Source organism: Lycorma delicatula, chromosome 1, assembly GCF_047948215.1.
Source record: "Lycorma delicatula isolate Av1 chromosome 1, ASM4794821v1, whole genome shotgun sequence".
Classification (NCBI taxonomy): domain Eukaryota; kingdom Metazoa; phylum Arthropoda; class Insecta; order Hemiptera; family Fulgoridae; genus Lycorma; species Lycorma delicatula.
The window spans coordinates 42377543-42402547 of record NC_134455.1 but is presented as its reverse complement, the minus strand read 5'-3'; the positions used below and the strand labels follow the sequence as shown (position 1 = coordinate 42402547).

The window sequence follows — 25005 nt, the reverse complement described above, 5'->3', positions numbered from 1 at the left end:
CTGATGCATTTCTTGAAAGTATCCAGAATCCACATAAGCTTCTACTATAGCAACCCTATCATCAATCAAATAAGGCATTTTACAAAAATGCAACTGCAAAGAATAAAACTAAACTGAAATGAAGCATGAAAAATTTACAACTGACAACTACAGACAAGAGAAATAATACACAACTAATAGTGGTGCTAGTAGTAGCAGTGTTAAAAGTGAGACTTAAGTAACTAAAGCAGAATTGAATACTAGATCATAGGTATCGATGTTCTTTGATGATTGGATTTCAATTAACCATACATCTCAGGAATGGTTGAACTGAGACTGTACAAGACTACACTTCATTTACAATCATACATATCATCTTCACTCATCCTCTCAAGTAATACCTTATGGTGGTTCCAGAGGCTAAACAAAAAAGAAGAGTTCAAACTGGCTCAGTTCACTTTTAATTGCTCACCCTACCTCAATACAAATCTCATTACCTCAAATACAAATCCAAATGTTAGATTAGATAATTTGGAATATAAATTGAAATCTACCCTGTAAAATTTTTCATACTAGCATTACAAACTTTTCATTTAGCTGGCTTAGCATAAATTTTTTTGCACTATACTGGAACTTTCATAATCAAACAAATAACCATAATTAAACATTTGAGAGAATGAATTAACATAGAAAGAATTTTATTTCTTTACATTTATAATGAAATAGGAACATGACACCATAGTGCATTTTATTAATCTTCATTTTAAAAGCATCTTTTAACATAGAATCTCTAATTCATTAAAAATACTAAGAAATAAGTTGCACGATCTGTACAGGCAATTTATTAAACATACAGCTGAACATACCACACTGAACATACAATGAGTAACTACAAATAAATACAATTAACATATCTAAAGGCTGTTAACTAGTTTTTAGTAAGATTCCAGACATAAAGTATTTTAAAAAATAAATAGAAAATTTACCTTCAGTTTCCAACTTATTCAACTGTTTTTCAATTCTTTCGACTAAAAAGGAAAAACAAATATATATAAATGTGTGATATGATACATATAAAACAATTATTAATGTAAATTTTTTTTAACATTACTAATCAATAATTAAATAAATACATGTCCGGATACACCTGTGCAATGTTTATCCTTACACAATACAAATCATAACTTATCAGACGGTAGCTGACTGCAGTCACCTAATTCTTCAACTATAGTCATAGCAGTGTATATCAATGATCAGAACTAGGACCCCATCAAGTGTATACCTGCTAGACCAAACTCAGTACTAGTACTACAATAGATTTCAGAGAACAGAGTAAAAGGGAACTGTACCAGGAGAATAAGGCAATTTTACTGGTTTTCATTAAGGCACAAGTTACATAATTATTCACTGTCCAACTGGTAATACCAATCTAATCTTCATACCAAATAATTCCACACATAAAATATTTCTAAAAATCAATAAAAAAAATTACCCTCATAAGTAGGATTTTTGATTTCCAATTTAATCAATTGTTTTTCAATTCTTTCGACTAAAACGGAAAAGAATATTATATACCTTGTCATGCATTCAGTTCCTTATACACCTAGCAAAAATTACATGAGACAAGACTACACACTAATGGCATGCAGAATAATATAAGCTTATTTACTAATGTTATGTTTTTCTCTTCTTACTTTATTTTTTACAGAAACCCGGTTTCAATAACATCTAATGAAAACTGGAAGAAAAATTAAAAAGAGTACAAGAACCAAAGTGTATTGTTATTTGGAATGGAAACTTATAATATAACAAGCACAATACAAAGAGGTTCAGAGCTGTAAAGATAGTTTTAAGGAGAAAGCTGCTGATTCTCAAGGTTGCTGTGATATAAATAAGATAAAAAACAAACATCAATGGAGGGAGATATTATGAGAAAACTGAAAGATGTTTGAAATGATACAGCCATCTACAAAGAATGAAGAAGGAATATTGGCCAGACAGTATTGAAATAACAACCACCTACAGGTGAGGAAGAACATACGGTAAATGGATAGGACAAATCATGGTGACACTGAGAGTGATATAGTAAGAGTATTGAAGAATAAAGTATACATGAATCAAAAGATTATGAGACAGCCATGAGTCCTGTAAATTACTCATCCCTTAAAAAAAAAAAAAAAACAAATGTTTATTCTTATGAATTTTCTTTCAACTAAAGTCTAGTTCGGTAATAAAAAGTTTTCTTATAAATCAAGTTTTCTTATAAATTAATAATGTTTAATCACAAACAATTACGTCATAATATTCTAGGAAATTAAAATAATATTAATACTCCTATGAATATCAAACACTACAAAAACAAAAGTTTCATCCAAACACATTGTGCAGTTAATTGTTCATAGTCTGACAAACTGGTTTAGAAAAATTAATAATTAAAATATATGATATAGCTTGTTCGGTTTGCATGACTTAAAATTTCTTCCTTTTTTATTTTTTTAGTTGTACCAATATGAAAAAATAAGCAATTAACAGATTTATTATTCACTAGTAATACAATACACATAAATAACACTCACTATAACAATCTACTGATAATGACTCCCTTAGTTTATTAAAAATAAGCAACTGATATGGTTTGCATAAAGAAAAGAGGTTAAGTCCTTGCAATCGTACAGCACTTTTTATTATTATCTCCCTTAAATTAAAACTTATTCCTCTTTTTTGTAGCTATCTTTCATTCCAATATAGCTTTACACTTAACACTCTATACTAAAAAGTCATTTTTTTCAAATTAATGCAATATTTCTCAACCTATGGGGCACGCTCCCCTAGAGGGTTTGTGATAACACTAAATGGATGCCACAAACATATTGGAAAGAAAATATTATTACAAAAATGTATAAATTTACTGAAAGGAAAGCAAAACAAAATACACTCTGACATAATACACTTATAAACATGATTGTATCAGTACTGCACAGTGTATTTAATAATTAGCTTATCAATACTTAATTAACAAGTTTAATAATTATTAGTAACTCCATTGGCCTTGTCTTGCAGAGCAAAGTTTTTCGAAGGAAGGTTTAGTACTAGAAATAGACATGAGTTCTTTTTCTATGTTTAGCTAAAATCTATATTTTATCTTCAAAGCAGCCAACGTAGAAAATCTGGTTTCACAAAGGTAGGATATTGAAAATGGTAATAGTATATGAAATGCTCTTGTATTCAGTGCAGAAAACTCATCATCCTACATCTTTATTGTTATCTGTTGCCTTATCAAGCTGAAATGAAAACAATTTCTCACACAACTTTCCAAAAAAGTTTCTAAAAGATGCTCTACATCTTCAGCTATATCACCGATTACACGGGCAACAATATCATTTGATAGAGGTATGGTCTGCAATTGTTTGGAAAATTATCTCCAAACATAGTTTCTATAATCTCAATTGCAACTGGCAAAATAAGCTCTTCTTCAATGGTATGAGGCTTTTTACATCTGGCTATTTTATATGAAACTTTGAAAGAGGAAAGTAAAGCTTTTTCATTCACAAAATTTTGTTTAAAAATGATGTTTGCTTTGCTTTTCATATGATTTTAATTTTAATTTGAAGAATTCTAGGGGTTTGTTAACGTACTCACTATGAAGTGTTTCTAAATGTCATTTAAGTTTATTAGGTTTCATGCTGTCTTCTGCCAACATTTTTGGGCAAATGACACATAGGGTCCTTCTTCTTCATTTACTTTAGTACTGATAAACCGAAAATTTAAGTATTCTTGAGAATATTTTCTTCATTTTATTTTCAAAACCACGCTCATCTCTGCACTTGATGCTTCACTATCATCTAATACTCACTTACGCCCATATAAAAATATATCCATGATTCTGTATAATTCTACTGTCATGAATATTTAATACTGTGAATTGCAATTAACATGCAAATTACAACATACACATTCACAATACATTCGATAGCGATTGAAGGATCGACTCCACTGAGACTGGCTGGAATTGAACAAGGTGCAGCATTTATACACATTTGTGCAGACAGTCGTGCAGATGTTCCAGAATGTTAGAGACAAATCAGAACTTCTCATGAAGCCGTGAGAATGTCCGATATGGTGGACTAAGACAGAGACCAATAGAGAGGCATCGATTCTGGTTTTGCCAAATATCAATAAATCTGCTTATTCTTGGTAATATGTAAGGTTTATAATTAAGGTCGTAATGTAGCTTTGCCAAAATGCATTAATATTGTATACATTAATTCTCATACAACATGGAAATTGCATGAGAAGGGAGCGCGATGAAAATTATGACTGAAAATTGGGTCGCAAATACTGAAAGGTTGAGAAACACTGAATTAATGTAATTTCACACTATGAACTGTAATATTTTAAATGGATTTTGTAAATGTATGTTGTTGCCTGACCTGCATGATTAATGTTTTTTACCATAACCATTTGAATCAAGAAATTCAAGAGAATTAAGAGTTAGTGTTGTTTTCAATGTCCTGTTTAGGGTACAGTTATCGTTTTATTGTTTCTTTATCTTTATATTTGTTATAATTATTAATATGCACCAAATAGATTATCAGGAAAGGAATATACCTTTGTAAGCATATTAGTGATAAAATGGGTAAAAAAAAAAATAATTTCTTTAAAAGAAAATGTCAAGGAAAATGGTTACTTAAAAAAAAAAAAAAAAAAGACTTAATTCTAAAAGTAAAGATTCAGTAAAAAAAAAAAATAAAAATAAATGAAATAACTTAAAATGTAAATTATTTCTGTTACGTTAAAAAAAAAAATCAAGGACAAATATTTGAAAGATGAGCATGTGTTTTAGATGAAGTACAAAAATAGCCTTGGCATTGCCCGGCTGACTGACTGAACTGTTTATTCAATATCACACCTGTTTGCATGCTGAGAACGCCCATATTTCATAAAAATATATAATACTATAAAAATTTAATAAAACAAAACAATCGCATCATCCATCAATTGTTTTGTTATCTCTGTGTATTACAAATTTATACAAGTTTTGTTTTATAAACCCAATAAGAAATATAAATAATATTTTATAAGAACTACAGCCTGTTTTGTGAAAGCAACTTTTCTAATACTGAGATATTGTATCATTAAAGACTATACTTTTATTACTATTCTACATATCAGAGTCTAAACAAAACCGGATGAACTTTAACCAGCATGCATGACTCATGAGTTGAAGGTTAAACAATTTTAATTTCAAAAGATTAGTTTTTTGGTTTTGACTACAACCAGAAGAGTATGATTTTTTTTTTTAATTACTACAAACCGGTATAAATAAACTGTATTTTACAATTAAATTCATTAAAACCGTCAAACCATTAACTTGTGCATGACAGTAGATTATTTACATAAAATTTTGTAAACAGGAGTAACATTTTTTTTTTTTACTGTTTTAACGTTAAAAACTGTTCTGTTGATTGTCTTAACGTTTAACACTAATAAAAATAAATATACAAGAGGAATACTCATGTTTGCAGACAGTCAGATATTAATGAAAGCTGCAGAATAAATAATATTCAGCTCCTGTGGAAGTAAGGATAATACTATACTGATCCTATGAAAGATTTATGAAAGCCACATATTGCAAAACTGAATTTTTTTGACAGACAACTTAATCAGACAACTATTTCTGCAAAGACCTTACATACCTGAGGAAGAGTTCTGTCAACAGTGGGTGGTATTGTACAACTTAGAAGATGAATCACATTCCAACATCAAAATACTATAAAAATGGCTAATCATATCTCATAAGTTAAAAATAAAGGCTTGTTATTTAACAGCGAAAAAAGCCTCACTGGAATTCAAACCCAGAATCTTCTGGATGAAAGGCAGAAACGATATCTTTGCTACGGAAGTCGGCAAACAAAATATTACCTTTAGTTAAATTAGTTATACATATATAGCTAAAGAAGTACACTTGCTTTTCAGTGTTTTTTATAAATAATATCACACTGCTGAAATTCAGTAATTAATAACCACAAGAATCAATATTACCTTAAATTTAATAATAACAAAAGCATAATAAAGTTTCAAATTACCTTTTTCTTTATCAGCATTTCCTTTCTCCAGCAATTTCAGTTCTTCAAGTTTTTTTCTGAGTTCTTCAGCTAAAGCAAAAAAAATTAAAACACATTTTACAATTTATAAATCTATCAGACTTTCTTACAATCAATTGATTAAAGCAATATTATGTTATTAAAACATAAAAATTTAAAATTTGAAACAATATAAACAACATTCATTCATCAGATAGTAGGGCGAAACAAATGTAGTCAAAATATTGCCTCATTATAATAATGTTACTCTAATGAGTCACAGTTTAATTTTCATTCTCACAGTTTCTTTTGCTGTACGTTTATACATTTAAAATACAGAGGAAAATTTCTAATACAGAAATTGGTAACGAAAAGTACATGTCAACACAAAATTTACTCAGATCCCAACCAATTATGCTGTTTTACGCAGTTATAATTTCTAGTGAAAATATGAACATTTTACATAAAAAAATATTGGTGGTGAAAATACAAAAATTATATATTAAGCATAACGTTTTCCCTGTCCTTTACATAACTGAATTAGTAAATCATTCTTATATATGTAAAAGTATTCACAATCTGTTCTTCTTCCAAAAGATAAAGCAAGTATATTCTTGCACTATGTACTTATAATGCTACTTACAATACATTCAGCTTTAACAATGGAATATTCTGACAAAATGTAAACAAATTAATAATAAATAACAAATTGCAGCTAAATAATGCATTGAAACCAGACTGCACTTGAATGAGAGAACTCCATTCCACCTGTACCTTTTTTATTTGAATCACAATGATTCAAATGACGGCAAATTTATCAAATATGCCTGCGAGATACCACAATGCGCTTCCTTGACAAAAAAAATGCATGTTATCTGTAGCCTTATTTACAATTAAAAATTGTTTAATTGAACTGATACTCAACAGAATGATAAACAAGTTTAAATGAAAATATATTGGAATATTAAATTTTTATTGCATGGTTTTTTTTTTAAAGACTGTCTTAAGCTTTACTTTTCTAAAAGTCTCAGGAAAGACATTTTATATATATATTACTCAGAAAAAAATAATGAATCTAATAGTGCAATTAATTTTTTTCTATGATCTCATTTTATAACGGAATAACCCGACAAAATCACATGCCAAGTTATATGATACTTGGTGTAATAGTTTAACTGAGAAAAGAATGACACATCACATTCAAAGATAAAGCAAAATTCACAGAATGAAGTATTTAACATGTGACTGTTTCTTTACATTTTAATGAAAACTTTTTTCATTAAAATCTACAGTTTGAGACATTTGAAAAAAAAACAACTTCTTCACATCTTTGGAAGTGAATTATCCATACGTCCAAAATATTTTGTATGAACAAAACCTTTGACTGCCAAACCTGTATACTTATTTTTAGTTAATAACTGTGACATGCCAAATCCAAGATAACGTTGACTACATTTATAACATTTGCTAATCCGAATTACACTCATTACATGGCAGTTTAGATAACTCCCTAGAAATGTCAAATGTTATTTTATGAACACTATACATTACAGTTTGAATAATCTTATTTTTTACACTGACAAACCAAGTGATTTTTCAGCAGTTGATCACAAGCTGTTTAGTGTTTATTATTTAAACACCAAACATCAGTTCATAGATTGTATACAACTACTACTTCAGTAAATAAATAAAATTGTAAGTAGCAACTTTAAATAAAATAGTAAGTGGCAAAATCAAATTTTTCCACCTAACTGTGATTACAATGAATTAAGTGAAATTTTAATTCTTGATTTCAATATCAACTAATTGCACAATTTTACACTGCCCAAAGAGCACACTACTACTTCAATATTCAGAATAAAAAATCTGTTATTCTACTATTTATGACAGTATCTGAAATTACAGGTAGCAACCAATAGATTGTGTCTAAAAAGAACAACAATCTCTGTTTTTATTGCTTGTTAAACAATTTTTCTGTTCAGGCATAAATTTTATTTTGATATACTTATTCAACAAGTATAAAACTGACATTTTTGTCTAGAGAAATTAGCAAATAAAAGAATGATAAATGAATTTTTTTTTTCCTTTTTTTTAATAAGAATTTAAATTTGTTTGGTCTAGAGCCAGGCCAAACTTTGAAATGGCATCTTCAGTCCGAGAAGTTAGGCACCAAACAATACTGCGTTTACTTGTGTGGCCTATTGTCAGGCAAAGTTTTATTTTAACTCTTGTGTTACCTAACACAATATTTTATAATTTATTTCTGTGTAGAACCAAGTGATAACCTCTGTACCATCCTACATTCAATACCAAAACCAGAAGACTGTAACGATAAAAAGATATTAGTTATAACCTGCCTAAAAATTTCCTCCACAAATTCTACTTGTTTTTTGTATTTTTTCCACACTTATATTTTTTTTTATTTTCACTCTCAAGAGGCAAAACACTTGGAAGCGCACACAATCTTGCAAAAAACACAAGTATAAAAGAAATTAAACTAACCTTCTTTTTCAGCTTCTAGTCATTTGGCTTTCTCTGCAGCCAATTCTGATTTCACAGAAACTGCATGTTCAACATGGAAGTTCATAACTTTTGTCAGATTTTGAATAACATCATCTGTAAAAAATAATAAATAATAATAATAATTCAATTTTTCAGGCCAAAAGCCAAATGAAACCATCACATTTACGTTTTAATTTAAATTCCTAGAATTTAAGTTTGGCTTTAACTTACCCTTGGAGTAGATATCAAAAAATTTCTCACAAGTTGTAATTCAAAAAATGAAGCAATTCCAAGCCCATCTTTATATGAGCTTTTTTTTATTTCCACTTTAAGGATATGTCCTGACATTCTTTTCAGTTATTTGTGAGATAACTCTTTCTCACTCGTACTCACACTGAGTAAAAGGTGAGAGATACTATATACCAGGTGATTCAAAAAGAATTTCCGAACTTTAAAAGCATACAAATATTTATTTACGTGTCTTACAGATTCAGCTTAGGTCTCATTTCATAGCAAAACACATCAAGTTTTGACTCACATAGTTCATTAGTACCAAATTTGGCCACCAGTGTTGTTAGAAATGGAACAATTACTGGTGCAAAATGTGCTCACTGTGTTTTGGTTTCACAATTTGCAGTCAGCAAATGTAGTTCAATTTTCTTAGAGAGTTACTATTGTCGCCAATCCTTCATTTAGACAGGTTGATTGTTATTTAAACACACAGAAATCACCAAGGCACCCATACGTCCCTGCAGCTGTTGTGGAACAAGTCGAAGAAAGCTTTACACATAGTCTGAAGAAATCAACTTGACATGCATTACATAAGAGTGGCATTTCAGAAACAACTATTTGGCACGTATTACTTAACGATTACTCTTGAAGCCATATAAGCAAGGTTCAACAAATTACAGATTATGACAAAGTTGCTCAGCTGCAGTTTTATTGAAATGATGGATAGAATTCAGACAATGATACTTTTTTTAGACAATGTAATTTTTAGTGATGAGTCAACGTTTCACATCAGCAGCAATATTTACCCATAAGCCTAATATGGGGTAGTACAACTCTCATGAAACTTTGCAGCACAATCTTGATAGCCCTAAGGTCAATGTTTTTTGTGCCCTAAGCAAACAAAGACTATACGGCTCGTTCTTCCTCCAAGAGGCAACCGTAAATTGTGTAGTTAATCTAGTATAATCTCCATATATTATTTATAACTCCATATAAATACCAAACTCCTGTTACTCTTGCTTCAGAGAAAAAGAATGGCCCATTCCAACTTGCATCATAGTACTACACAATAACATTTAATTTTGAGTTCCTTTCACATTGTAAAAGTTCACGAGGATTTTCAGACCCCTACCTCCTCGATAATGACATTACGTGTATTAACTTTTACACTAAGATAAAAACGTTGACATATAACTAAACAAAATACGAACAAAAAAAAAAAATCATCTTCAGGCTGCAACATTTTGATTCCGAAGTCAACACGAAGAGCATAGTCGGTAGGTTTCAAAGCCTTTAACAGGTGTAAATGATATGGATGCATATGTAGGAATTTCCTTAAAATATTCCACATTGTCATCACTGGCATAGCTAGTTCACATTGATCTTCGACAGATTTTTATGGACTAAGCAAGAAAAAAACCACCAGACACCTTCAACATTTTCTTCACATACTCTTGGACAACCCGTACATACTCTTCCTTTTACAAAGTGAAAAACTGTCGTTTCATACTGATTATGTCATTAATGAATGTTATTGTGACTTGGAATTAAAATTTTACAGTTAAACTTCCAGAATACATGTTGAACTTTAACTACAGATTCACACTTAGAAAACATAAAAAAATACAGAAAGCTATCCGTTTAGAAGTTGCCTTTGCTAGTGGCACTGACAAGTGGAAAGATAAGAAATAAATCTACGGCCATGCACACAACTAAAACTGTCCTTTTTGCTCCTTGAACCTAGCCTTAAATCAACAGTGTATACCGCATCAAAGGGATCTAACAAATTAAAACTCTGTTATTTTTTTAACATCTGAAGTGCATATGTAGGAAAAACACTAAACATGGAAAGAAAGGCCACCATGCTTTAAAATTGTATAAGGTATCAAAATATAACTTGTATTCTATAATTTCAGCAAGGATTTTTTTTAAAAACAATAAAAATGTCAGTCCACACTCACATTATAAAAGCGAAGCATGTTAAAATATTCTGTAAAATCATAACTGAAATAACAAAGCTGCGCTATGCAATTCACATGCTTTTCCAAAACTCCAACGACTCATCTATAAAGAGGAAAATGTTACTGTAACTTACACGCACTACTTGAGGAAGCAGCAGCACTAGCACTTTCTTGGTAACTGACAATTGTTTCCTCAACAATTTTTCTTATCTTCTCTTCATTACTTTCTATTAACAAACATATAAATCCACAAATAAAAATATAACACAAAAAAAAAACAAAATATAAAAATTTTTTTAAAAATAATAAAACATTTAGAAAAAAATGTGCTAAAAAAGGTATAATCTAAACTTTTCTTAAAATTCTGACATTTAGAAATCTCTACCAAATTAAAAGTTGGTAATTAAGATGTAATTATGGGTTAAAAATTAGTTGCAGGTTTTTAATTTTTCCAGTAACTTCACATGACTGATTTTGAAGTCGAGAGTTCTAAGGTTCAAATTCTAGTAAAGGAAGTTACTTTTATAGAGATTTGAATACTAGATCATGAATACCGGTGTTCTTTGGTGGTTGGGTTTCAATTAACCACACACCACAGGAACAGTCAATCACAGACTATACAAGACTACACTTCATTTACATTCATACATATCATTCCAATTCAACCTCTGAGATAATACATTACTGTGGTTCCAGAAGCTAAACAGAAAAAGAAAGTAACTTCAAATGTGTAAATTTAAAGAAGAACTGAAGAAATATTATCATTTGGGTGTAGATTTTTTAAATACATGTTTATACAATAGAAATGAGAGAAAAAGCTCAATTTTATAAAAAAAAATTAAAATTTGTTGGTAAAATAATGAGAATGCTACAGCATGTTCAGATTGGTTTATTTCTAGAATGAATTTTTTTATAACATTTTCCAGCTAAATTTCAAGGATTTTTACAAAAAAATATTTTAAACAGAATGATATCTGGCTAACTATAAAAGGCCAGTACCAAGTGATGACTATGATAGAAAATCACCATCAAATCATTTTCATTGAAAATGTATTTTTTCATTTAATAATTATTCATACTTTAAAAACTTGGAATGGGATCACAAGAGAAAATTCTCCAAGTGAATACAAATTAATTGCAGAAATTAGGCCATTTGTTTAATAGTACAATCAATATACAATTAACCTCATTACAGGTTAAATTGGAAACTTAGTTTTATTTACAGTTGATTAAAAATAAGACTGAGTACTTAATTTTCATCATAATTGTTTTTAATTACAAATAAATAAAAAATTGCAGCATCATAGAATAAAGCTAGACGAGTCAGGAGCCAATTGCGCACAAATCCCTCCATGCCCTCATCATCTTCAAATCATTGTCCTCCTAGAGCTTCTTTAAGCAACCCAAACAGATGAAAATTGCAGGTCGATAGATCCAGGCTGTAGGGATGATGATCAAGTTGAGTCCAGTGCATTTCTTCTAGTTTTGAGACAGTTAGAGGTGCAGTGTGGGGCCTGGCATTGTCGTAGAGGAGGATGACCTCTCGAATCGGTTGGTCTCATCTTTAGCGCCAATATGCAGCCCTCACCTCATTTAACAGCTCACAGTAGTAAGCAGCACTGATTACACATCGCTCATGCACAAAATCAATGAGCAAAATTCCTCACCAGTCAAAAAAAAATGGTTGAAAGAAACTTCCCAGCTGACAGTAGAGTCTTGGCTTTTACTGGGGCTCCCTCCCCTTTCTTCCACTAATCCATACTAGCTTGTTTTGACTAGGGAGTGTAGTGGTGGACCCACGTTTCGTCGTAGGTGACAATCCAACTCAAAAATACATCACCTTCTTTCACAAACCTTGCTGTAAACCTTTGACAGATCTCCAAGTGTCTTTAACTTCTGATCTCCGGTCAAAAGATGAGGGACCCATCTGGCACACACTTTACAGAACTGTAGATCATTTATAATGGTCGCTTGACAGCTCCCAAAACTTATTCCGACCTGTTCTGCAGTTTCAGATACTCTTACCCATCGATCGTTTTCAAGAATGTCTTGAACTGCATGAATGTTTTCATCTGTAATACTGGTTCATGGACGGCAATCATGTTCCTGATTCTCCACTCATTCTCGTCCTTCCTTCAATTTTTTATGCCAGGCAAACACATGAGTCCTTGACAATGTTTGGTACCCGAACTGTGCAATCAATCTCCGGAAAATTTCCATTGCATCAACTCCTTCATGAGCAAGAAATTTTATAATTATGCATGGCGCAGTAGAGGGGTGCACCACCTTTGCTCCCACATCGTAAGTGTTACTGACAAATTGGTTGGAAGTGTGGAATGGCCGGCGGCTCTGCCCACTCCTAATGATCCTAGAAGTGCAGGTCCAGTCCTACCAACCATAGATGCTCAGGAACAAAAATCGCGTTTATATTTGATTTACCCTCATATACATAAATAATGAATTTGCAATTATGAATCATAACAATAACAAAATACCAGAAAAAAAGTTTTAACATTTACTACTTTAATATTTTGTTCTTTATATGAGTACTTTTGTAGTGATCACTAGTTCATCAGATTCAAACAAAAAACTTTTATGTTAAAAATTAAAATAGAAAGAATTACATTTCACCTTCTAGGTCAATAAATACTTATATTTTTTTTTTACATATTTATAATTCTTACATTAAACATTAAAATAAAAAATTGTGTTTGTCTTCTAGATCTTTATTGACCTAGAAGACAAAACATTTCTTTTTTATTTTAATTTTTAACATAAAAAGTTTTTATTTGAATTTGATGAAGTAGTGATCACTATAAAAGTGCTCTTATAAAAAAACGAAATGTTAAAACAGTATTTTATCAGTTTTTTAAGTATTTTAACTTTTATTATTGATAAAATAATATATTTACAAAATTAGCAATAATTGAATAAATTTGTACATAACTGACACAGCAATTAATATTGTTATGTCAACAATTGGCACATATAATGAGAAGTGCAGACTAGTCAAAAGGTTCATGACACAAGCAAAAATTATTCTTTACTTGATTATTTATTAAATTTAGATTATCTGTTTTTTATACAAATTTTAAGTGATAATGTGCTAAGATATTAGCTAATAATTAATTAAATTGTAACAACGTGCAGTGACCTGCAACCAGCATTATTTATGTTTAGTGATCTACAGAAACCAGTTCATTAATGTGTTTTACCTACCGATAATTTACTTATTTCATATCCCTTAAAATTGAAAAAAAAACTGGTATGTCCTGAGGTAGTCCTTGCATTAGGAAAACAATCACATTTTAAGAAAGCATACAGTAAACAGTTTTACTCAGGACTCATTAATCATTTTTAATTATTTTTATGATTAACAAAGAAAAATGTTTTTCAAGTATAATACTGTTTTGGAATATTAAAATAGATTTTAATTTTTTAAATCTGGTTTACAATAATTTTATTTGGCAACAGAATTGATGAATTAAAATAATTTTTTTTTCAGTTTGGAAAAAAAAAAATCATAATTTTTATAATTATCTACTTTTTCTTCAAATCACTATATATTTTGTACCACTCGAGTGAAATACATCTTTCAAAACTTAGTTCATGAAAACCAGAGAGCTATTCTGGAGTAACAAGAGACAAACTGTGAAAAAAATTAAATAAAAATAAACACACACAGACCTGCAGAACTTTTGTTAATTCTGCCAGAAAGCAGCTTCCGTAAAATATTCTCTTCAGCCATTTTAATCACAAATTCTCAAAAAGTAAGTATAACCTATAAAAAAATAAGATTGAAAACAAAACACATAATTAAAATACTTTTAGTTAACAAATTTTTAAAAATCTGAAAATAAATTCATAAGAAAAATTCCACAATAATCTAAGATTCCATGAATCTGGTGCAACTTTACTTATGAGTATCTAATAAGAGCTGCTACATTCTGTCTGTTACATGAATGCTTGCTTTTAAATCTTTTCAAAAGTGTATTCACAAACATTTCATTACAATAGGATTTTTAAAAACATTAGGCTGTACAAAATTCAATAGTTTGTATTTACTACTAATAAATAAAAAGATCATTCATATGTTTTTGAAAAACTTACCACACTCCATCATAATCTACATTCATTCCAAGACAGTAATCAGTAAGCCCCCATTATACTGAGATAACATTGATCAATAGACAGAAATTAAGTAAATTATAAACTAAGAATTGCAAATAGTGACCAAACACATATAAGAAAAATTAAAGAAATTAAAATGTAATACTACAATTATAAATATTTAGAACTTTTCAAAATGGAATTAAAAATACAATTTGCCAATCCAATCTGATAAATGTGACACATGATGTTGGCAGTACCACATGTTAAATTTTAACTGGGGTGGTTGGAGATAAATGTGCAACTTTGGCTGACACAGAATACTTATCAAAGCAACATCAAATTTGTTGTGTAAAGCAATATCTAAATAATAATAAATGTGTAATTAAGGTACAACGGCTGTTTAGGAACAAATCTGAAGTTTCATAATACATCATTATAACATTTTGCAACAGAATTTTGAACTGGATAAAAACTTGACAAACCAGCATTGATATCACAAGAAAAGTAGATGATGTTATTTAGTCTGAACATCACAGAAAAATCAGAGCGAGTAAATGATGCTATTTATTTAAGTTCACACTTCTACACTGAATTTCAAATTCATACGGCCTGAATTTCAAATTCCATAGAAATCAGTCTGCAGAATTTTGTGTTTGAATTTGGGTATAGATCCCTCTAAATCGCAATGATTCATGAATTACAACCTCAAGATAAACAGGAATAAGTGAACTTTAGAAAGCCCATGTTAAAACTAACTTAGGCAAAATATTTTGAGTTCATTAATAATGTCAGATGATATTATTGTCATCTTTTCACTCTTCTGGGTATAATAACAAAACTTTCACTACTGGTCAAGGAAAATAGACAAAATACACATAAAATTCTTCTGAATGTTCACATCACATGTCTTGCATGATGTAGCTCAATTTGGGGTTACTAGCCCACACAATTCTGACAAAAATGAACAACCAGTTTCTTTGATTCCATGTTGGTAGTATCACATGACAAAAATCATTTAAACTATGACTGGAAATACTAATAATCAAATGTTATGAGTTAATCAAACGTTATAATCTAGTAAGAGAGTGCAACCGTAAAGCCAGAATATGATATTATAAGTGAGTTCCAGAGACTGCCTTCCAGATTCTGTGAAATGAATAATACAATAGCTCCAACCACACTTGCACAATTTACTTCCTTCTACCTTCACCAGGAGAAATTTTTTTAAAAATTATATAAGTTAATTACAAAAAAACCCATAGAAACATAAGTTTCTTTTTAAGAAGTCATTCCCTGTCAAATAGCCTAAAAAGTCAAAATGTAACTCACTAGATTTTGACAAAACACACATATTGATCAAATTTTTATAAAACTCACATTTTTATAATTGTGGTTATTAAACTCGTAAAAATATCCCTATTTTAGGGATATTCTGTATCCTAAATATAGGTTAGGGATATTTTTAAAAAAATAGTCAGTCATCCTTTGACTATTTTTTTCTATGAATTTTTCAATTTTCGGATTTTTAGGCTGTTTGGTTACTCATGTGTTCAGGAAAAAAGCTGTTACATTACAAAATTTAATTTTTTGCTTAACAGATGCATACAATTCACACTAAAATCTTGAGTGGTTACAGTAGAAAAAATTTTTTAATTCAAAAAATTCATTTGAACTGTCATTTTCTGAGCTGTTAAATAACACCAGTATCATAAAACTAAAAATTTAATGAAATAAATTAGTCGTATAGCAAAAATATTTAAGATAGCTTTCGGTCCTTGGATTAATTATTTATGTAATGTTTCATTAAAATCTAAGATGGATTACATAACCAGAGTGATCTAAGAAGCAATAAACCACTGTAATGTTAAGTTTTCAGCTTGTACTATGTATGAGATACTGAAAAAAATTGTTATAATTTATAACTGAAATAGCGATTTTAATTACATTAGCATTTAAGCAATAAAACGGAGTAGCAGATGAAAATCATTTAAAAGATATAATTTTGAAAAAAATAATAATACACATAGCAATATTGATATATGAAATTGTAGCACATAGATAAATAATTTTTTTTTTTTTTAAATCTATACATTTTTTTCACATCAAGTCCAAATGAAAACCATCAGTTTTGACAGGCCCAACGTATATAATATAACAAATTTGAGAATTTATATTAAAATCAGAAAAGCCCAGTTCCAAGCTGTCATACCAACTTTTTTGTTTTTTTTTTATTTTTACTAATGGTAATTTTTTTCCTGGCTCTTTTAAATGTATTACTGGAGTAGCTATAAAAAATGTGCCACTTGATACCTTTTAATGTAATACATCGCTAAAAACTGCTGGGATTTTAATACAAAGTAACCCAACCTATTTATATTTATTTAATTAAATACAGAAAAATTTTGAACTATAATAATTTTTGGGGCTGATATTACTTTAATGACATTAGATTTTTTTTCAATTCTATTTAAACTTAGTCATACCTGAAAGATTTAACATATTAATTTTAACTTAAAATAAGAACATCTTCCCTTCATACTGGGTTAGGCTGCCAATCGTGGATCTCCACTTAAGCCTGTCTACCATTACTCATCCTCATCCTCAAAAATGTTCTTCATCATTGCTTTTTTTTAGGTTTTTACAATCTAACAATCTCTTTTCAAAGAAATTACATATAAATACTTTATAAACATAACATGCATATTTTACACAGTGCATATCCTGAACTGGGCAAATTCTATTGTAATTATTGTACTATGTAATTTATTACCAATAAAATTAGATACACATATTTTAATGCAGCATTTACAATCATGAACTTGACACATCCTAATTAATAGGACATTATGACACTATTAATAGGACATTAGGTCATACTATTAAATTTATTATCAACAAATTGTACAACACAATATATAAAATGAATGAACACAACAGATTCTAATGTTTATATGACCACATTACAAGTTACCTGACCCGCAAACCAAAATTAACAGCATACGTAAAAGGGATCAAACTTACATTATGTTGAGTACCAAAACCAGAAAGGTTGTAGACAATCTGACAAGTAACAACAAGTTACTCCTAAAAGAAAAAAGCAGCAGTGATTACTACCACCTCAGTTTTCTCCAGTGCTAACTCCAGCCCGGCATCCCCCATCCATGCTCTAATCGCCAAATAAGAGTCATGTATCTTAGCGACAGTCTCCCTACGAGTGAGGGTATCAATCACCATTGGAATATCCATAAAGCATGACTCCCAGAGGAAGGGTAATCCAGTACACGCTGTCGTATGTGAGGTTCCAAATAGGGGAATCTACGACATAGTGGTCACTGATGTCATGGTCTTGATAGGGCCACTTCAACCACAGTCCATTTTGAATCTGGCATACCATCTTACATCCTGTAACATATGACCGGACTATCCTACACAGATACTGCTGGACACCATGAAGGAGTGCATAATGATAATGTGAGGAATGCTATTAAATGTACTCCGCACATCCAGCGTCACCAGAACACACATCCTGTCGCCACCAGTTTTAATAAAAATCTCTGCCGTCTTGCTCACTCCACCAGCCATGGCAACTGATACCTAACTCTTGTCTGATACCTAATTCATAATATAACAAGCCAATATTGCCCAATACTGTCTGCATCAAATAACTACCAATAAGTACATTTTTAAATCAGAAACTAAGTATAAGATTCTTTAAACGCATAACTCAGTAAAGCAAGTGACAACCACAGGGATGGGTCCAGTAAATGTCCTTGCCGGGGAAAATCAAATAAAGTGAAATATCAGAAAATATATACTTTTTCAATATTTCAAAAATACTAAAAAGTACGTACTTAACCAACCATAAAGGGAATCATTACAACAGTTAAATATTAATTAAAAACAAGAAATTAATTAATTATTCTTTAGACAATACTATAAAAAATATAGTTTATTAAAAATTCATAAAAAGCTATAGCATAACCAAAAACACTTACTTATTAAACAACCAGTTATAAATAATTGGAGCAAATTCAGAAATACTGAATAATTTTGAATAACTATAACTATAGGAAATGTAATATTAAATTAATTTTAATAAAACACATTAATTATAATTATTGAATAAATACAAAAACTTTCATCGTTTTTTTTTTAGAAAATTTAACTTGTAAAAAAAATTAACAAATTGAAGATAATTATTTACAATTAGGGATTCACATCTGAATTGGATGAAATTTGAAATATACCTTTTTTAGGACCTAAATTATTCATTTTCACCCTTATACCTAAGTTACGTCCCTTCTAGGTTACACAGTACCCTAACCAAAACCTTTAAATTCCACACTATAAGTGTAATATACATTATTTTTGGACTAAATAGTTTAGTTAAGTTTGAGAATTAAGTTAAGAATGAGATCAGACTCACTTCAGACTAAATTATGTTTGGTTAAACTTAAATACAATATACATTATTTACAGAATAAATAACTGGTTTAAGTGAAATTTAATTGAGTTCAATTAGGTTTAGGTTTGGTAACTATATACTGAACTTTGTACGATATCAAAATATCCTAACCAAACATAACGCTCACTTCACGCATCTTATTATCCTTAAATATTAAATTGACCGATTATTAGGCTGAACCCAAAATTAAATACAATAACCAATTATTTAGAACAAAAATAATTATAATACACTTGTACGACGCTGAATTATGAAATTTTTGGCAAGAGTAGTGACAAACTTACAAGGTACATAACTTGAATGAAAGATATTTCAGAAAGCAAATTTCAATTGTATGAACAACTAGATCATAAATAAAATATATTCCAGATTCCATCAAAATCAGAGGCAAGTCCCAATTGTAAATAATTGCCAAAATAAATGTACCTACAAACATTTAAAAAAATTACGTAGATCTAACTGAACATTGAAAATTTTGATTATGAAGTATAAGTGTATGACAAGAAATAACTAGTCATTTGGTGCTATAAAATATACAAATATAAATCTTCTACTGGAAAGTAATCACCTCCCTCTACAACTTAAGGAACATCATTTTACTTCAATACTATAAAATTAATTTTTCATTTGTCTATTAGAGAAGCAAACCGGTTTTACATAAAACTGAAATTCTATTCCCACTATTAAATGCTACTAATATGGGAATTCTAAATTTACAATAACTTCTCTTCTAGAGGCGTATTTTGAAAGTGAAGTATACTTTTTTAACTATACCACGCTAACCCATAAATTACGTATTTTTCAAAATCAAAATTTCATTTTTTTCAAATTAAACAGCTGCAATATATGTTGAATGACATATTTTGTAGCTGTTGCATATTTTAGGGAAAAAAATATTCATGCAAATTTCGAAGGGCCAACTTGTAACTTGTATGGAAACTCTTAATTTAAGACGTAATAAATAGCTCTTAAAGAGACTCACAATCTTAAAAAACCATTATTTTACTCTAATAATTTCTAACACTTTACAAAAACAGAACAAAACCTTAAATGGTGTCCCGAACACACAAAATTGTTAACAAATTAAAAAAAATTTCATATAATTGAAATATTGAATATCATATAACTAAGCAAAATTAGACGTCCCAACACAAAAGTAAAATTTTGTTTGTAATTAAACCCAAAATACTTTTGGGTTATAACATCAACTAAACTATGATCATTAGTTAAATTCAATATTAATAGTTTTTAAACACAGAAAACCACAGAAATATGGAACTACAACGATTAAAAATACAGTATAATTCCTTACCTAAGTAAATTGATATTAAAATTATGTAAATTAATAAACTCCCTAATAGCAGTCAAATCCGGTTAATTACTGAGGTAACTTTAGAATGCTAGATGTAAATAAATGCATAATACAAAACACAAAATCTTATCACTCCAAAATTACAGCAAGTTATGGGAATTACCGGAAAGCCTACAATATTATTGGTACCACACAACGCACTCTATGATTCCTGCGTAAAATCATTGATATTTTGGTAAATAACCAACCAAACTAAACCAACCAACCAAAATAACCAATGTAAACTGAACTTAATAAAATCCAAATATAAAAAATGTAATAATATAAATGTATTTTATACATTGGTCATACATTTGTATTACAATATTACGACAAAAATCATAAGGTAAAATGAGACTATGACGTTGCATTACAATCTGAATCGAAATCTTCTCATCTCTCTTAATACCAACTCTATCTACAGACGTCAATGATTAACCATGACAAAAGCTTCACGCATTTCGAGCGTAATTAAATCAATTTCATGCATTACCTGACAGGGAGTAAAGTATAAAAATAATGAAATCATTCCTACTTGTAAATTACGATCTACTAGTTGATAAAGATGGTTAGCCTAACAATCTAGCTTTTAAAAATCTGGTTCGATTTTACCACTGAAAAAAAAAACTATTTTTTTCTTTAAAATGTGCAAAATTATGTTCGGTAGTTTTAATAATAACTTAGAAATAATACGTTCATTTTATAATAAGAATTACATAAAATTCAACTATGTATACGTTATTTATTTAACATTAAAAATTGAAATTCTTAATCTCACTTTTAATAGACTTTTTTATTCAGTAACAAGTGTGTAATATATTCCAGTTATGAGTAGCTAAAGTCTTATCAGTAAAATAAATTATCTAGTTGCAGTCACATGCTTATTATAAACTTATTTAATAATTAAATAACAATTTGCATGTAAAATAATTTAATTATAATTAAATAATATTCCACATAAAATACATTATAATCTGATAATTGCTACAATATCAAGATATAATGATTTATAAACTAAAAAAACTTCTCTGAAGTAAAACTTCTGAAAATAAAACACACTGGCATACTCAGACTGTTTATGTAATAGTCTTGATGCTGTATTTCGTAACCCAATTTAATCAGTGAAAATATAAAACCAATATATATATTTTTTTTTTTTTACTTTTATGAAAAATTGAGAAATTTTTCATGTATCTTTACTGATTTTAAAACATTAATTTACTGGATATAAATTTTGCAACAGGCATTATACTAGCACATTTAATATGTAGTATAGATAACAGAAATTAATGAACAGAAAGTAAATACATTTCTGCCTAGTACATTTAGTTTATTAAAACTAATTTAACGATTGTAAAGAAAAGTATACATTTCTTAAAAAAACTGCAGAAATTAATTATTCTCATACAAATTTACAGTATCTAAATATTATTCTGTTTACCTTTTTGCTGAATTTTAAATTTACTGATAAAAAATACATCAATAACATTTCTTCTATTTAAAAAGAAAAATAATAATACAATGTCTCAAGGAAGGAATTGTAGTAAAATTATTATATTTAAGATAATATTTAATAATAGATTTAACACTATAATACGTCATTTAAGACACATAATAGAAATTTTATTTCTTGAAGGTGACACATTGCAGGTAAACTGCATTTTTGTACAAACATTCCTGCAGTCTCTTAAAGATATTTTGCATAATATGATGTAGCATTTCCAATGTTTGCAGAATTGCTATTGCTTTAAATAACTGTTTGATTTAAGTTCCTGGATGATTTCCAATTTGTACTCCAAATTTGTCTCCAACTTAGTGATATAAGTCCTGTAACAACATTCTTCAAATTCTTAAGCAAAGAAACTACAGACACTTCTTAAAGATGTGTTGAATGATATGGCTTTTTCTAGCAAACTGATTAGTCTCAATTTTGTACTACCAGTTCATACACTACCTAAACGTCTTTTTAGAGCAAAACTTGTTTTCTCAAACTTCTATAATAATTACATGTTGACTATACTATAAATGATTATAGAATATGATTGTGACGTCCTAAATCAGAGTGACGACAACATTTTCTACACACACTAAGACTGTTTTTGAAAAATGCTTAGACACAAAAGTAATATATTGCATGCTATTCCAATGTTCTACGATAACTTAATGGAAAGATACTATAAGCTAAGTTCATTATGTTACTCAGCTGTACCAAGGTAAGGGGGCTGCGGTCTACCAATACAATTTTTTCAAAGTTTCTCATTTCCTTGATGCAAACTATATAACATTTCTTTTATTGTTTACTAGATATTAAGTTAGTCTGTGTCAAGAAAACAACAGATGCCGTAATTAAATTAAAAAATAGAAATCCATTTATAATTTTACAAAAGACTGTTATAGTAATACTAAACTGACTTTAAAAATACTAAAATTGTGCTAAAATTTATTTTCAAGTATTTTATCTTATTTTTTAATTTATATTTATTTTGAATTATTTCTAGTTGTTTTGCACTTAATTTGCTAATGATTTTTTAAAAATTATTTATTTATAGTAGCATCAAAACAAGTTAGGTCATTAACGACTTATCAGTGTAATGTAACTGTACAGTAAATGTGTAGTCTTCAGCAAACTCAGGCCAACCATTCCTGAAACATATGGTTAATTAAAACCTAGTCACCAAAAACACAGACATCCACAATCTGGTATTCAAAACCGAATAAAAGCAACTACCTTTCTTAGGACCTTAGAACTCAACTTCAAAATCAACTGATCTATGACGACAAGTTTACCACTAAACCAACTTTATACATTATTACTGATTTAATTTGTAACTTTTATGTTTTAATTTGGTATGAAGGAATGATTATCCCTTCCAGTACGTTTTTCCAGTACTTCTGTTTCCATGAAAAATGATTTAAGCACAAACACATTTTGCAGTCATCTAAATTTACAATTTTTTCCCTTTTAAAAAATCTAACTACCTGAACGTGTAAAACTTTTGAACACTCACACAGTTTGCCATTCCTGCACAGCACTCTCTTTTTCTATTATCATATCTCTTCCAAAAATATTCAGTTTGTTCTCTATATTTATTTTATGACTGCAATTTCATCACATCAATCAAAACACTAAGCCAATTTTTTACATTTTCTACTTTTTCTGCTGTTATCATAACATCAGCAAAAGACATTTTATCTTCACTTCACACAATGATGATAAAATAAAATTAAGTTATAAAATCCTTAAAGAGTTAATTTTTATAAACCTTCTAAAATTTTACTTAATTCTTTTTGCTTAATTATTCACTCCTTTCATTGCAATGCTGAACAATAGATAGAAAACTTCCATCATTACAGATGAAGAGTTCTTACTCTAATCTACGGAGTTCCTTAATCATTTATCTGCATTCTTTCTCAATAATATGATACCAATTTCAATTTAGTCATTTTTTTCTAGTACTTTTTCCTACTCAAAGAATCATAAAATGTTCTCTAAATTATATCAACAACCGACTTTATGTAAAACATTCTTAATTTTTTCCGCCAGAAAACCAATGGCCAAAATTAAATCCATTGTGTTATCTAATCTATTTGGCATGAAACCACACACATTGCGTTTCCTAACTTCACACAAAATGTATGTAGGAAATGAGACCATTAAATCACACTGTACTTATTAAATTTATAACAAAGGACACACAAAAGAGGTAATATCTTTACATTTGTAGACTTATTAGACGGCAACAATTTAACTTGTCTGTCTTTAAAATTTAATGGGAAATATTAAAAATACACGAAGAAGAATGTTTATAACAAATTTAAGAACCTACATCCAACATGTACTTCAACAATCTTTTGACAAAAATACTATTTTTAGCAACTGCATTATAATTTTCCTATTTTTTAAAATAATTTTTCCAACTCCTGGTTGTAAAATTCATGACTTTCAGTGATAGCATTATTATTTCACTTACCTGCTCAAGATATATTTATAAATACAAACTACTCTAAAAATTTCCTTTGATAAAAAAATTTTCCAGTTAATAATGGAAAACTACATTAGTAGTCAGTATGAAGTTTTTTAGTTACTAATTTTAATCAAAACAAATGAAATTTTATAAGCTATCACAGATTTACATTTAAAAATTTAAATGGAGTGAAAAAGACAAAAGTGTGCTTTAATTTTATTTTATAAAATTTCCTTTATATTAGATAATATAATGAAGCAAAAATAAATACAATTAATGCAATTTTGTTACGCTGAATAGTTTATTATAATAAAAAATGTATATTCTTAATTAAGTATTACCAAATTATTAAAAA

The 25005-nt window shown here is 29.0% G+C and overlaps 1 pseudogene; it reads right to left on the bottom strand.

Annotated features, from left to right (window-relative positions):
* Positions 1 to 12683, bottom strand: part of LOC142317488 (putative cytochrome P450 303a1) — a 92489-nt pseudogene extending 79806 nt beyond the window's left edge.
* Between the last annotated feature and the right edge of the window lie 12322 nt (positions 12684 to 25005).